The following is a 17,061-nucleotide window of genomic DNA, read 5'->3' as shown; positions in this document are numbered from 1 at the left end:
GAAGCCTGATCTCTTTAGTACAGATTTGGGAATTGTTGGTGCATCTGTGGTGATTGAAATCAGAGAAAAGGATGACATCGCAGTAATGAGTGAAATGAAGAAAGGACCATGAATAGAGCCCCAGGAAGAACCATAGAACTTCAGTAAAAGGAGAAGTTTCGTTAAAGTGGCTACAGTGGAAGTCAGATTTATGAATGTTAAGGAATGAGAAAGTGAGGTGGAAACAATGAAAATCTTTATTGCAAAACTTGGAAATAGCTCTGTTTGGATCTTCTTTTGCAACTGCAAAGGAAGTTAACCTATTCCTTTCCATTTCTACTTGGATTTTGTATTTGGACACCGTGAACGTTTTAGAGATAATAGAAGGAGGCACAGGTTTAAGGTAGAGAGGGGAGAGAACACTTTTTAATATTTTATTACCAACATGCTAAATATGAAGTTCTTGATGGACATGCTGGTAGAGATATTAAGATGTTTTTCATGTTTTATAGGCATATGGTGGGTACTTTTTTTTTAACATCTTTATTGGAGTATAATTGCTTTACAATGGTGTGTTAGTTTCTGCTTTATAACAAAGTGAATCAGCTATACATATACATATATCCCCGTATCTCCTCCCTCGTGGTCTCCCTCCCACCCTCCCTATCCCACCCCTCTAGGTGGTCACAAAGCACTGAGCTGATCTCCCTGTGCTATGCGGCTGCTTCCCACTAGCTATCTATTTTACATTTGGTAGTATAAAATAAAGTCCATGCCACTCTCTCACTTTGTCCTAGCTTACCCTTCCCCCTCCCTGTGTCCTCAAGTCCATTATCTACATCTGCATCTTTATTCCTGTCCTGCCCCTAGGTTCTTCAGAACCATTGTTTGTTTGTTTTTTTTAAGATTCCATATATATATGTTAGCATACGGTATTTGGTATTTGTTTCTCTCTTTCTGACTTACTTCACTCTGCATGACAGACTCTAGGTCCATCCACCTCACTACAAATAACTCAATTTCGTTTCTTTTTATGGCTGAGTATGGTAGGTACTTTTTAATCAAACCTTAAGAGTATTTGATGTCAGGATTTATCGAGTTTCTCACTGAGATGTGGAAATAAAGGGTATGCATTTCATTGATCCTTCCACTCTTGCTGTCTTCCCGCGGCTAGCGTCCAGACTTTTTATCAAAGTACATAAGGGCAGACACACAAGCATCTATCTGGGGATTGGGTCCGATCTGCTGAGCAAAGCTTACTGAAAGAGGCGAGGCCCAGACATATATTTCTAGGATTGGTCTCCAGGTTGCTTCAACAAATAGGAAGATTCAGTTACTTTGGCGTGTATGTTTGCTTTCAGTATATGAGCTACTGTTAGAAAGTGATCAAGCAAGGACCTACCATGGGTTAGTTTTTAATTGTTGTACGTGCATGGTATAACCCGGTTAATTCTCTAAGGAACTGGGGTTGGGGGGAAGCCTGGATGTAAATTAATTGCTGTTTTGAAAGTGAAGAAACCTAAAGAATCTGTGGTTAGTGGCTTGAATTACTCCTTCCCTTTTGCATGTTAGTCTTAAAAGGCACACTCCAGTAAGGCAGTGCCACACCATTGCCATGGGTCTCAGTTCTCTCCCAAGCCCTGCATTAATGCAACATCTGCTCCAGTCAGGCTTTACCAACACAAAAAGTAGCCATTCTTGTCCCTACCTGCATGCTTTTACACGTAAAGCTACATCTGCTTGCATTTATTCATGCCTCTCAAAACTTTGCCTGTCCTCTTTTGAATTGATGATGTGTATTTGAGCATCTATTGTAATACATTATACCAGTCTCTTGAGATTTAAAGATAAATAAGATTGGTTTCTGCCTTAAGGGTATTACCTAATCTAGTTGGGGAGATAGGTATGCACAATTAGCTATAATACAGAGCAGAATATTCAAGTGACGTAATAGTGAAGGGAGTAAGAAAAAGGGATACATGGAAGTAAAGAGAAACTCATGGTAGAAATGACTTTTAAGCTGTGTTTGAAAGACAAGTAAAATATCAATGTGGATTAAAAGGAAGCAAAGCATTAGGGCATGAGGGAAATTCTTATGAAAAGAGCTAGTTTTAGGAAATAACGAATATGCTTATTTAATAAGCATGGAGGTAAAGGATGATAAATGGAAGATGAAGTTGAAGAGGTAAGTTAAAGCTTGATAGCGGAAGGTATTGACTGTTATTTCCAGATAGTTTGATTTGATTCTAAAAACAATGAAGAGGGCTTCCCTGGTGGTGCAGTGGTTAAGAATCCGCCTGCCAATGCAGGGGACACGAGTTTGAGCCCTGGTCCGGGAAGATCCTACATGCTGTGGAGCAACTAAGCCTGTGTGCCACAACTACTGAGCTTGCACTGTAGAGCCTGCGAGCCACAACTACTGAGCCCGTGTGCCACAACTACTGAAGCCCTCGCGCCTAGAGCCCGTGCTCTACAAGAGAAGCCACGGCAACGAGAAGCCCATGCACCACAACGAAGAGTAGACCCGGCTCACCGCAACTAGAGAAGTCCCGCACGTGGCAAAAAAGACCCAACCAGCCAAAAATAAATAAATTTATTAAATCAATCAATCAATCAATAAAAGCAATGAAGATTTATTGAAGGCTTTTTGAGCAAGATGACATGATCAGTTTTAGGAATTACAATATAAAGGTTTATTTAGAAAGGAAAAAGTCTTCATACTATTTTACAGTATGAAAATATCGGAGAACATGGATGGGGTGAACAGACAACTAGTTATGTTTTCAACCAAATGTTGGCAGTACAATTAAGGTGATATCCTACAGAACCTATAGACTGAAAATGTGGGTCTGCAACTTAGAAAGAAACAGGAAGGTGGGGACCCACCTTTGGGCTGACATACCAAAAAATTGGGGCATTTCTGCAACCAAGATGGCTTTTTTTTTAAACTCTTTTTCTTCCACTTCCGCTTTATTTGGGTCAAGGGGCTAGGAGTTTGGTTACATACCAGATTAATTGAACAAATAAATACATTGAGAATAATGGGAAAGAGAAAGGCAAGAATAAACCCTGTAGTATTGGTTTGGAATTGGAAATGAAATCATGGTACTTAATATATAGAGAGATGGAGACATAGATGTGTGTGTGTACATATGCGTACATATTTCCTAATTCTGCTGATAGGGTCTAGAAGCAATGGCACTCTAGTAGTAATGAGCACACCTAGCACCAGCACCCAGATCTTGGTTTCCAAGTCCCATTCTTCACTTAAAGAAACTGGGGCTCCTTGGAGAAATTACTAATTCCAAGAATGGGGAAGGGAAGCTGTAAGATGAACCTGGAAGTGTGAAAATGCTCAACGAATGATGAGTGCATGTCAAAAGAACACAGGAGCTAGCTTAAAGGAGTTCCCAGGTCGGTTGTAGTTTGAGCATGAAATAATGAGAGTAACAGATTGAAATTCTTTGAGTAAAATAGTAGTCCACAAGCTCATACAGATATGAGTGAATTTAAAAATGGGGCAAAAGAGAATATTATGTGGTAGAATGCCAATCAATTAATCTAGATGGAATGCCAATCAATTAATCTAGATGGACTTCTCTAATGATGGAATTAGAGAAGTCACAATTTGCAACCATTATAATAATAATAAAGCTAAAAATCATCAAAGGATAAATGCAGTGGGTGAAAATTTGATGGCAAATAGGAATATTTCATAGTCTTAAAGAACCTCACTGCCAGATAGTTATTATTATTAATAAGTATAACATGCTTACTAGTTAATGCTGAAGAAACCTGGCAGAAACTATTAACCAAGTAACTAAAGTTGATATCACCAGTAATGAGACAAATTAACAATGTGTGTTTCTAGGTATGCATGAAGAAGAACACAGCATCCCTTTTGTGGTATGTTCCTGCCAAATATGCGTAAGTTATAAGGAAATACCAGAGAAACGCAAAGGCATAGTCTGTAGAGTAATTGGTCAGCAATCTTCAAAACTGACAGGATCATGAAAGACAGAGAAACACTGGAGGACTGTTTTACTTAAAGACTAAGTTAATGGGACTCATAATCCTGGTTTGTATGTATAGTCCAGTAAAGGACATTATTGGAACAACCAGCAAAACTTGGAGTTTGTAGATTACATGGTAGTAATGTATCTATGTTAATTTCCTTTGCTGTGGTTATGTTAGAGCATGCCTTGTACTTAGGAAATAAACACTGAAGTAAAAATTGGTAATGGAACATCATGTCTACAACTTAGTCTCAAATTGGAGGACTTGGGCAGAGAAACGTTAACAGGGTGGCTTGGTGAAAGGTATATAGGAGCTATATGTACTATTTCTACAACTTCTTTATAAATTTGAGATTATTTCAGAATAGAAAGTTTGTGAAGGGACTACCCTGGTAGCACAGTGGTTAAGAATCCGCCTGCCAATGCAGGGGACACGGGTTCAAGCCCTGGTCCGGGAAGATCCCACATGCTGCGGAGCAACTAAGCCTGGGCACCACAACTACTGAGCCCGTGCTCTAGAGCTCGTGGGCCACAACTACTGAAGCCTGCACGCCACAACTACTGAGCCCGTGTGCCATAACTACTGAAGTCCATGCACCTACAGCCCGTGCTCTGCAACAAGAGAAGCCACCGCAATGAGAAGCCTGTGCACTGCAACAAAGAGTAGCCCCTGCTAACCGCAACTAGAGAAAGCCCACATGAAGCAACAAAGACCCAACACAGCCAGAAATAAATAGAAAATTAATTAATTAAAAACAAAGAAAAGTTTGTGAAAAATGTGTTGTTCAGTGTCAGGTATTATAGGAAGGTCAAGGAGGATGAAGACTGAAGAGAAAAGTCTATTAGATTGAATAATCAATCAGGCAGAAAGACAGAAGAATCTAAATGAAGTGGTGGGGGAATCAGGCACTCCTGTTTTTAGGGTCCCGGGCATGAAATTTTCCTTACAGTTCAAAACCCTAAAAACAAAACTTTTCTGCTTTAAATTCCTACTGTACTTATTATAATACCACAAATTTTGAATGTCAGCTGTTACCTATATTATTCTCTTTCAAATATTTTGCAAAAGTCCCTAAACAGACCGTAAGCTTCTCACAGGCAACAATTATGTTTTTATACAGCTGTGTGTCTAACCCAAGACCAAGCACAGGGCGAGGCAGCCTCCAGATGCTGCATCAACACCTAAATTGTGCTGATACCTCGCCATATACCAGCATGCGGCTAAGTTGTCTCTAGCTCAGTCTTAGATCCCTTACTCATAAGGGCAAGTCTATGGGCAGCTATGAGCCCTGCACAAGAAAAGAAATTTAAAAACTTGTATTTAGGGAAACCCTTGGTGGTCCAGTGGTTAGGACTGCACACTTTCACTGCTGAGGGCCCAGGTTCGATCCCTGGTCGGGGAACTAAGATCCCACAAGCAAGCAAGCAAGCAATAAATAAATAATAAAAATTAAAACTTGTGCTTATTAAAGGCCATGCCAGTCACCTATCCAGAAAGACTGAAGTTCCATGTTTTGGATACATTTTTACAATACTGTCTAGCTCACAATGTTACTATATGTCATTTAAGAGCAACAAGGTAAGTATAAATTCAGGTTAGATTTAACAATTTGGAAGACACTGTATTTAAAACCTCTTAAAAACATTCTATCTAGCACCCAAAACTTGTTTGGACATGAATATGTAATCTGTGATTCTTTCTGCGGCAGAAAAACAAAAAACAACAAACTTCCCTTGTCAAAGAGTGAGACCCATGTCTAGTCACCAGCATGCTGAAAAGAAGCCTGCTCCACAGCTCTGGGGTTGTGTGAATGCCAAGTAAACTCAGCTCCTCCCCAGTCTGCAAACTGCTCTTTCAACAAAAATTCCGCCCAACTTAGACTGCAGAAACTAAACTGTAAGGAAGGTATTTTGATTTTAGCCTGTTAGATAGGACTGCAAATAAATAGGATGTTGTGTCCAGGAACAGTCTTACTGACTGCATCATCCTCCATGAGACAATATTTAAATTTACTCCTGAAAGTTTTCAACTGAAAGTGAGAAATGAGTCCGAAATAGGTAATAAAGTGATTACAATCTCTTTGTTTAATTGAATGAGAAAGTTAACATTTCTATAAAACTAAGAAATAGAATGTATTTTATGGAGTTTGTGTTTCATGTTCAGCTAGTCTTGGGTCCCAACAATATGCAAACAGCAGTTTTACTAATGTGAAAAATAAATAATTGAATACATTTTACAAGTATATTATCTGCCCTCTGCCCCACTAAAAGTGATGCAAATTATAGTTTCCCAAGTGCCGCAGTGGGCAGCTGGAAATAGTCTCTGTCCAATTATACAATGAGTTCTTTTGAGTTCGGGAAGAGGGTGAGGGAGACTGAAATCACAGTGCATCAGGCCTGAATGTCTTTGTATATGTGTGTATGTTGGGAAGCTAATAAAGTGGTAGGTCAGTCCCTAATTCAGTTTGGCTTTTTTTAATGCTACACTCTAGTGCCTGAAAACTTCTACTCTTAAGGAGCAAGGACTGTGTACCTTACTAAGTGCCTAAGGCCAAAGTGTCATTTTGCATATGAGGGAGTGCTGAGTTTGCTGTCAGCCAAGCCTTCTGCCTCCCAGGAGCCCCTGCTAGAGTTAATTCACGTCCAGCAGTTGGGGAAATCTTCAGAATGTTAAAGACTGTCAGCTGCAACTTGGAGAGGTAAGAGAGGCTGAGTCTTAGAAGTAGCCAGTCCAGAGTTTGTTGGAAGAGGCAAGTGATGAGGGGGTAGCAGAGAGCACTGAGTTAGTCTCAACTCCACCATTTGCTAAGGCTGTCTCTCTCCCCTCTTTGAGCCTGGGTCTTTTCAACTGTAAAATCCAAAATTTGATGCCTTCCCAGCATATTCTACAGGCTCTAGTGGCCTTCCAATAAATAATGGATATAAAAGTTCTTTTTAAACTGCAAGTCACTGTATAAATGTGAAGAATTGTCAGATCACATCAATTAGAGATGTCACTTGAGTTAAAACTTGAAAGGAGTTTGTCAGACTGGAAGGGAAATTTCAAGCTCAGGGACAAAGGATGATCTATGCTGCAGAGATAGAAACATGCACAGCATGTTGTAATGGCAGGATATCCAGGGTGCCTAAGGCCCGCCCAGGGTAACTACGGTGAAGAGACCAAAAGGAACCTAAGAAAGTGTACTTGGGAGAACTTAGAGTGCCTTCTCAGAAACAGAGTGTATTGTCTTGAGATGGGGAGTAATCAAAAGCTTTTTAATGAGGGTGGCAGTCGAGGTGGGCAACATGATTAAACTTCTATAATGGAAAGTATGGCAGTAATATGTCAGATAGATTGGGAGGCAGAATGGACAGTAGGGAAGCCTGAGGGTGGGGGAATCAAGGGAGGCTATTTTTCAGTCTAAACCTGAGGTTATGGTGATCAACGTTAATCGGCAATCTGTTCACTTTTGTTTCTGCAGTACCAAATATGCCTGCCAGATTTGTGAGAATGTGGCCGAGCCAACGAGATAGAAGGTGCAGATCTTAAATCTACTGGAGTTGGACACGTCAGAAATGGATAATAAGTACTACAGATCCTCACACAAGGTAAGTCAGATGCCTCTCCTTCCTCTAGGGCTCAGAGCTAAATGGGATAAGGGTTCCTTTACAAAAGTTGTTCTTTGGGGAATCAAATTCCAGTTGTATCACTTGGAAGTGGATTCTAAATCTGCAAAAAAAAAAAAAAGGTAGTATCCTCCCAAGAAGGTCGCTTAATAAAGGATGGTTAACTCTTTAAATGTTACTTTTACCTAGCTGGACTCTCCTAACCTTTTAAAGCTTGGCGTCTGGAGTCTAGGAAAGAAAAAGAAAGTGAGGCAAGCAGCAGTGCCCAAATTGAAGCCCAAGTTGCCCTCCCTCAGGGACTTGAGAATCTGTGTAAATCACAGCATGACCTCCTCCCCAGAACGTTTCAATGTTTACGTGATATTTATGTTAATGTTTAAACGTTTAAAATGGATACTACAGCCTTGAGAGAGAAAATTGACCTTAACCCGTTAAAACTTAATATGGAGACCAACATTGCTAACCCATGTGGGTCTCAGGACATGCCCCCGCCCCCCATTCCTTTTCAGTTTGGTATCAAGTGTGTTCATGCTTCATGTATTTTTTTTTTTAACAATACAAGGTGGATGATTTTTTTTTTTATGTTCCTAACTTATAAATAGACCAAGTTGTTAAAAGACTAACAAAAGCAATATTAACAATTCTGAGAAATGATTTCTGTTTATGAAGGAAGAATAACTGCAGCTCCAGGAGAGTAGTCAACCTTTGTGAGAACTGGCTGGTAGAGGTCTCTGGGGCAGCTCTGTATCCACCAACTCTGTGCCTTTTCCTTTTCCTCTGGGGTTCTGTCTAGGTTTGTTCCAGCTCTCCAGAATGCCCACATGCATACCACTGGCTCTGGAAGGGGAAAGGGACTGATGGTATTAACTGAATTCATTTTGCTGGAGACTTACAGGAGGCTGATGTCATTCACTAGAAACTGCAGCAAACTTGGCTATTCCCTTGCCCATGGGAATATTGAGTTTTTGAGAATCTTTTTTGTTATATAAGTACCTCGTCCATAGATATGTCATTATTGAAGATTCCACCTCAATCCAGTATATTTTTGGACATTTTCCACCAAAAACATTACTTTTAAATAGTATTACATAATTTTGAATATTTAGCATCTCAGGAACTCTGAAAACTTTATTGGGCTGATAGATATCCACTTCAGAACTCATATCAGAACAATCAAATTTCCTTAAAACTAGAAAAAAAGTACTACTGAGTCCATTGAACAATGTAATCAAACGAGGGCCCGATCACGCCTTCATGTGTTTTTAATCCTAGTTGGAGGTATTCTCTCCTCCTGCTATTTTTTGCTCTCTTAGTCATGGACCTTGTCTCAGAGTGTCCTTTAGCTGTTCCTCAAAACTCCTCCCAAGTGACCAGGATTTGCCTTAGGCTCTGAGGGAAATACTTAAGTGGAGAATTTCCAAAAATATTTCCACAGTTTAGACAATGGTGCCATTAAATAAATATACACCTTCTCCAGTGACTAATCCTCTTTACCAGTTTTTATAATTGAATGAAATTTTTTTTCTTTTTTTTAAAATTAATTAATTTTATTTATTTATTTTTGGCTGCATTGGGTCTTCATTGCTGTGCACGGGCTTTGTCTAGTTCCGGTTAGCGGGGGCTACTCTTCGTTGCAGTGTGCGGGCTTCTCATTGCGGTGGCTTCTCTTGTTGCAGAGCATGGGCTCTAGGTGCGCGGGCTTCAGTAGTTGTGGCATGTGGGCTCAGTAGTTGTGGCTTGCGGGCTCTAGAGCACAGGCTCAGTAGTTGTGGCACTCGGGCTTAGTTGCTCCATGGCATGTGGGATCTTCCCGGACCAGGGTTCGAACCCGTGTCGCCTGCATTGGCAGACGGATTCTTAACCACTGCGCCACCAGGGAAGTCCCCGGAATGAAATTTTTAAAAACTAACAGCCACATCTCTCTACATTGACGCCTCCCATGGATATGGAATACTTTGGTATATGGTACATTTCCTGTTTTATGATTGCACAATGACTTCAAATAGCTATGAGTAACTGTGAATGCATTGACCAAGAGGGACTGTCTTACTTCCTTCCTCTAAGGGTTAACTGCTGCTGGGCTCCCCTAGCATTTTGATTTCATTTCTGATACATTTGTTAAATTACAATTACTCATTTACCTCCATCAGATCTTGAAGTTAGAGTTAATGTGTTTTCTCCTATTACACATCTGCTATGCAGTCTTACCCTAGTACCTGGTGTATAGTGGATACTCAATGTTGGTTAAATTAAATGAATTTACCCTGATTTCTATAGTCAGATAGATACTGGTAGCTTTCTCAGGGACATGAGTGATCAAAATCAAGTAGGCTTCTATCTATACTAGATTAAGCATTTTACTAATTTCATAGAAAAATATGTGTAAAACAGTAAACAAAACATTCATGTAATTGATAATTAAAGAGAAAAGATGGGGACACCGGATATAGGGAAACCTCCTGGGAAAGATTAACAAGTTAGGAGTATTGTGAGTCATATTTTTTTTTCATTGTTTTACAATCTTAACAGCTTTTCTTAGATTCCTTCCTTTTGAGCTGTGGCATAACCTGAATATTAGGGTTGTTTTTTTTAACCCCACCCTGGTTGCTGTAGTTGATGAGTCATAGAAACCAGAGAAGGGAAAGACCAGTGAAATCATCTGGTTTATCTCCAAATTAGGGAGTGGAGCGTTGGGATTTGGGGAAGACTAACCTCTCATTTGAAAAGACAAAAGGAAAATACTGCAACTAGAGCTGATTAGAGCAGCTCACCCATCTGTTTGCCTTTTGCTTCTAACACAGTCCTGAGATCCACCCTGTTAGAAAGCAATCAGGAATTCTTATCAAGGGCCCCAGGAAAACCAGATGCCAAAGTGTTGAGGAGTTGAACCAAAATTCTACTGCCTGAATAATAAAGTCGGATTATGAATCTTTCAGTGATTGTTTTAATGGAGTCTTACAGAATTTGAAACTCTGTTTTTAGCAAGGTCTTATAAATTTAAGAGCTAGCAAAAGCCTCACAGAAGATCTGGGCTAAAATGCCTAGCTCCCAGATGCAGAGACTAAGGTGGAGATGATAAGAGATGATAGGTATGCCTAGGTCAGGAGTACAGACTGTCAATCCCTTTCTCTCTGTGTCACAGTCGCACAGTATCCTCCCTCACAATGCTCTCTTCCACTGTCATCGTCCTCCTCTTCTCCTCCTTCTTGTTCTCCTTTTTTGCATTGTTGGCTGAAGCAATGGCAGAGACAGTTCAGCATCCGTGTCTGCTCTTCATGTTAACCAAGGCTGACCCCCAGGTATCACATGAGCTTGGGCCACAGAGGCAAGCGGATGCCACTTCAGCCTCACCTGCAGCCTGTCTACCACGCTTCTTGCTCTCCTCCTACTTCTTCTGTGTCGTTCCAGCTGCAGAACATTGGCCTTATCTCCTGTTCAGACTTTGCCCTTGTCCTTTGAAATTTTTAACAAATCATAGTGTTCTCACCTTCCCCCTTGATACCTAGCTTAGCTCTCCCCCAACTTTTGATGACTCATAGCATCCCTGCTCCAACTTTGGCCTCTTGGGTTGCAGAACCGGCTCCATACTGCTTGCTCTTTGCCAATGTCCCCTTACAAAATGGGGAGGACTCTTAGAACCTTATCAATGCTGATAGCATCTGTATATCCCCAATGTAAATCCCCATATCTAGTTATCTGAGTATGTTATCACAGGTTCACATTATTAGAAATCTAAATTCCTTTACAACATTAGAGATATTCAACAGTTGCCTGTTATTTTATTTTGATAATATTCTAACAGACTTATTTTACTTTAAAGTGATTTTTTCAGTCACAGCTATACATTTGAATAACTTAGGGACTAAAAACATGTTAGGGTCTCATGACCCAAAGACTCTGAATGAAAACAACAACTTTATATGGATATATTCAGTTATGCAAGGGGTATTCTTCCCAACTACAAAAATGGAATGCAGAGAAAGAAGTTGGCCAGTTGTATTTAATAAAAATAATCTATTGATCTCCTTGCAAAGAGATATAATTTTGTTATTCAACGTATTTCCATTTAGAAGTCCTGTTGGGTCTGTTTGTTTGTTTGTTTGTTTGTTTTTTGCAGTACTCGAGGGGCACAGGCTCCGGACGACGCGCAGGTTCAGCGGCCATGGCTCACGGGCCCAGCCGCTCCGCGGCATGTGGGATCTTCCCGGACAGGGGCACGAACCCGTGTCCCCTGCATCGGCAGGCGGACTCCTAACCACTGCGCCACCAGGGAAGCCCTGTTGGGTCTGTTTTAATGAGTAGATAAGACCTGTTTACGTTTAGTAACATCCATGTGCCTATAGACGTTAATGTGCCTAAATGAGTTACATTTGAATATTAAGGATTGAGTTTTACAGCTAGAAGAGAATTTGAAGATTTTCTAGTCAAAGCCCCTCATTTTCCAGGTAAGAAACAGAATCATAGATCCTGGGTAATTGTCCAAGTAAACTCAATTAGGATAGGAGCTCAGACCAAAACCTCTGCTTCCTGGGGTTGATGATGACTAGCACAGGACTCAGCGATAGAGTACAGTCCAGCGAAGTCAGGTCTTTAAAGATGCAGAGCCTGTCATGGGCCCACACTGGGCGAGGTGCTGGAGTTGGAAAGACGAACAGGGAGCTAGCTCCCTGTCTAATGATACAGCCTGGTATGTAAACAGCCATAGTGCCATGGGATAAAGAAGTACTGCAAATAAGACAAAGGTTACGTGAATAAAGAAGTCTATTCTACCCTTCCCATAAACCTCATGCCACGAGGTATCTTATTTATTATATTATCTTGCTTAGCAAACCTTTTTATTTTTTCTATATAGTATATGAATGTGTAAGCTTTGGCCCTACCTAAGTTATATTATCATAAATTATGATTAGAGGAATCAAAATCAAATGAGGGACTTCCCTGGAGGTCCAGTGGTTAAGACTCTGCACTTCCACTGTGGGGGGCACAGGTTCGATCCTGGTCAGGGAACTAAGATCTGATGTGCCATGCGGCGTGGCCAGAAAAAAAAAAAGAAATGTTGGTTTAAAAAAAAATCAAATGAAATTTTACTGTATTGAGTGTTTTCTGCAGAGGGTGCTGTGATATCCAATTTTTACTCTATAGTTTTTTAATTGTATTTTCTTGAATATATTTGAAAAAATACTATTAAGAAGATTGAAGTTTTCCCCAAAGCCTGCCACAGGCTGTTATAATCTTAGTGTGTAAGATGGAAGCCCTCTTTTCACTATTTCTTTTTTCATCTATGTTTAAAATTATAGAAGTAATATGTATTCATTGTTAACAAAAATCAAATAATATAAAGAAGTGTATAAAAGGTGAGCATTCTCCTTTACACATACACACCAATCTTCTTCTTTCCCAAGAGCTAATCAATATCAGCTTGGTCTATATCCTTCCATATATTTGCATGTGTGTGTATATACACATTTATACACCCACACACATATATAAATATGTAAATGTACATACATAGCTATTAACTTAAAACTAGAGTCAAATTAGTATTATTAGTCTAATTGACTTTTTTTAACTCAGGAGTTGTAAGGGCTTTAAAGTATAAAAATATTGAAACACTCAAAATGTATCTAGTAGACATTTAATAAAGATGAAAACATTTGAAGTGTAGTTATCTTTATGTGTGTTTTCATACTCACTAAACATTTTATTTTATGAAAAATACTGTCCTATTTTAAGCAAACTCTTATGGCTAAGAGATATATTTTTTATTACAGAATTAGTTAGGATTTTTCCAGACACTTAGCACCTAAGTAATATTTGTATATATGTTGTGGAAAATGTGGTTCACTCCAAGCCCCACTCTCGTTCACGGACTCAGTCTCTCTGATTCTCTTCTACCTTCTTCCCTCCCTCTCTTCCTTCCTTCCCTCCCTCCTTCCCTTCCTTCCTTTCTTCCTCTCTACCTCCCTCCCTTCCATCTTCCCTCCTCTTTTAATATTTATCTTCAGCTAAGTTATATAGGTGAATAGTTCTAAAAGTCACATCTTTACACAAGAATTCTATATCAATTCTATATAAATCAGAGTTAAGCTTATTTGTTAGTAACAGAGACTGGATGTAAGTACTTTAAGGTAGAAATTTATTTTTTCTTTCATGTACAAGAAATCTGGAGGAAAGCAGTCCAGGATTGAATTGATGGTTTCACATTCATCAGGAAAGCAGCCTCCTCCTGACTTTTTGCCCTGTGCTTTTGTCTTCATCCTCAAGTTTTTTGATCTCCATCCTTTGTGCCTAGTTTCCATCTTCCAGTTTTCCTCAAGGTCCACAGTAACCGAGGGAGCTCCAGACATCACATCAAGTATTAGGCAAAGGAAGTAGGAGAAAAAAGGGTGTTCAGAGCAAAAAAACCCAAACCAAACCAAACCAACAAACTAAAACAGACCTTTCCTTCTCATGGCAACTGTTTCAGCTATATATTGCTGCATAAGTAACCAGCTCCAAATTTAGTTTCTGAAAACAATAATTTGTTTTGCTCACTAGTTTGCAGTTTGGACAGAGCTTGGTGGGAAAGGCTTGTCTCCACTCATATTTAGCTGGCATGGTCCACCTTCAAGAGAGCTCACACAGATGTCAGGTTGGCACTGGCTGTCAGGTATAGACTTTGGAACGTCTCCATAGGCTGCTTGGGCTTCCTCATGGCATGGTGGCTGGATTCCAAGGCAAATGTCTCAAGTAAACAAGGTAGAAATACAATCAGGATCTAGCCTCAGAAGTCACACAGCATTCTGTTGGTCAAATAAGTCACAGCAGATCATGAGATTCAAGGGGACTGGGCATACCCTCCTCCTCTTGATGGTCAAGTGGCAAAATTCTAGAAGAGCATCTGGGATGGGAAATATTACTGTGGTCATCTTTGGAGAATATAATGTTGCGTCTCAGTCCATTTGGGCTGCTATAACAAACTGCCATAGATTGCGTGGCTTATGTGCAACAGAAATTTATTTCACACGGTTCTGGAGATAGGTAAGTCCAAGATCAAGGTCTGGTGAGGACCCACGAGGCTTGTGGGATCTTAGTTCCCCAACCAGGGGTTGAACCTGGGCCCTTGACCCCCAGGGAATTCCCTGGGCCTCTTTTTTTTAACATCTTTATTGAAGTATAATTGCTTTACAGTGTTAGTTTCTGCTGTATAACAGAGTGAATCAGCTATATGCATACGTGTATCCCCATATCCCCTCCCTCTTGGGTCTCCCTCCCACCCTCCTTATCCCACCCCTCTAGGTGGTCGCAAAGCACCAAGCTGATCTCCCTGTGCTATGCAGCTGCTTCCCACTAGCTGTCTATTTTACATTTGGTAGTGTATATATGTCCATGCCACTCTCTCACTTTGTCCCAGTTTACCCTTCCCCCTCCCCATGTCCTGAAGTCCATTCTCTACTCCTGGCCTCTTTTATAAAAGTACTAATCCCATGTGAGCGTTCTGCTCTCATGGCCTAATCACTTCCCCAAAGCCCCATCTCTAAATACCCTCACATGGAGGGTTAGGTTTCAAGATACGAATGTGGGGAGGGTATAAACATTCAGTTTATAGCATGCTGCAATAATTTTTTGTTTTCCTGGAGCTTTTTATTTAATATCAATAGTTTTTCTTATCACGCTCACAAATTCGTTCCTAAGCCACCCAGTGAAGCTGTTAATGTCTTCTCAGTATGTTCAAACACCTGGGGTAATTTCTTCCTCCTCCTCTTTCTGAGGCATTTGTGCTAGAGCCTTTGGTCCTCTTCTCCAAGCTAGACTGGTTGCTCTTTTTTTTTTTTTTTTTTTTTCTTTTTTTGGCCGTGCTGCACGGCTTGTGGGATCTTAGTTCCCCAACTAGGGATCAAACCCGGGCCTTCGGCAGTGAAAGCACGGAGTCCTAACCACTGGACCGCCAGGGAATTCCTTAGACTGGTTGCTCTGTATGCCTGCTGCACAGCTGTTGTTCCAAGTTCTCTCTTCCCCATCATTCTGGGAATTCTGTTCACTTATTTGTGCATTGAATCCCTGGTTTTCTGGATCCAATGCTCCAGTTTTTGCTCTATTCTCTTGTTTTGGTGAAGTACATCATTCAGAAGTCTCCTGAGACGGGGTGTATAGTGGGATGAATGGTGGGCCCCCAAAGCTTATGTCTCCATCCTAAGCCTCAGAATCTGTGACTATTTCCTAATTTGGAAAAAGGGTCTTTGCAGATGTAATTAAGTTACAGATCTCAAGATGAGATTATCCTCGATTATCTAGGTTGTTCCTAAATCCAATGAGAAGTGTTCTTCTGAAAGACAGAAGAGGAGGAGATGCAGAAACAGAGAAGAGGGCCTTGTGAAGATGGAGGAAGAGATTGGAGTGATGCAGTCGCAGAGAATGACTGGGGCTGCCAGAAGCTGGAAGAGACAAGGAAGGATTCAGCTTTAGAGCCTCCAGAGGGAGTATAGCCCTGCTGATACCTCACTTTCACACTTCTGGCTTCCAGAACTGCAAGAGAATACATTTGTGTTTTTTAAGCCACCAGGTTTGTGGTAACTTGTTATGGCAGCCTTGGGAAACTTAACACAGGGCACATAGGCATAAACAACATTTTTGAAAACTGTTAATTATGCATGCATTCTTGATTTATTGTTTGGCTGGGTATGGAATTCTAGTTGCAAAATAATGATTTTTTATATTTATCTTTCCTGATACATCTATAAGTTAGCATTCTTCTCTAATTAAGAGCTTTCTCTGTCCCCTCTTTGTGTATTTTCTGTTTTACTATCAGACTATTCAATGTGTATCATCAGTTCCTATCATTATTCAATATGATGCTCACATTGCCCCCAATTTTAACCAGTGAGAACCCCTTCAAGTTGGCTTTTGTGTCTTTTTGATATGTTCCCATAAGTCATTTAGCTCAAAGCCCATCATGTATTTTCTCTCTGTCCCACCTCTGGAACCAGCCATTTCTCTAAGAACTGGACCATTTATTGGGGAATAGTATTTGGAAACTAAGATCTGAGTCTTATCATGACATTCTCCTTTCTTACCTTTCATATATGACTTATTTTTTTAATCTCTCTGGAATCTTTTAGGAATTTCTCCCTGGCCCCATCCAGTGTTCTGAAATTTCATGTTAATGTGCCTTGGGTTTGTTTTTCCATTTCTTGTAGCTTTTTCAATCTAAAGACTCAGCCTTCAGTTCTAGAAAATGGTCTTCAGTTATTTCTTCGTGATTTTCTCCCCTCCATTTTGCCTATTTTTCTTTCTAGAACTCCTATTATTTGGATGTTGGGTTTTCCAGATAAATCTTTTTCCTCTTCTGGCCACGTCTTCAAATATAATACATTATTATATACTGATTGCATATAACAAGGCTCAAGGTAATAACAGCTTTATGATTGGTGAGACTCTAAGCCATATAATGTAGGGGACTTGGAGACAGCCTGTGTCTCCC

General features: G+C 40.2%; 1 long non-coding RNA gene across 1 annotated transcript; it reads left to right on the top strand.

The window, feature by feature from the left end:
• The first annotated feature begins 6,064 nt into the window (after nt 1-6,064).
• On the top strand, nt 6,065-13,140 carry LOC132521481 (uncharacterized). The gene is made up of 3 exons (XR_009540916.1): nt 6,065-6,694; nt 7,457-7,583; nt 11,719-13,140. It is a non-coding gene; the product is annotated as an uncharacterized LOC132521481 (long non-coding RNA).
• The last annotated feature ends 3,921 nt before the right edge of the window (nt 13,141-17,061 follow it).

The sequence above is a fragment of the Lagenorhynchus albirostris genome, chromosome 1 (assembly GCF_949774975.1).
Source record: "Lagenorhynchus albirostris chromosome 1, mLagAlb1.1, whole genome shotgun sequence".
Taxonomy (NCBI): Eukaryota; Metazoa; Chordata; class Mammalia; order Artiodactyla; family Delphinidae; genus Lagenorhynchus; species Lagenorhynchus albirostris.
The sequence above is the reverse complement of the archived record's forward strand: the minus strand, read 5'-3'. Positions and strand labels throughout refer to the sequence as shown.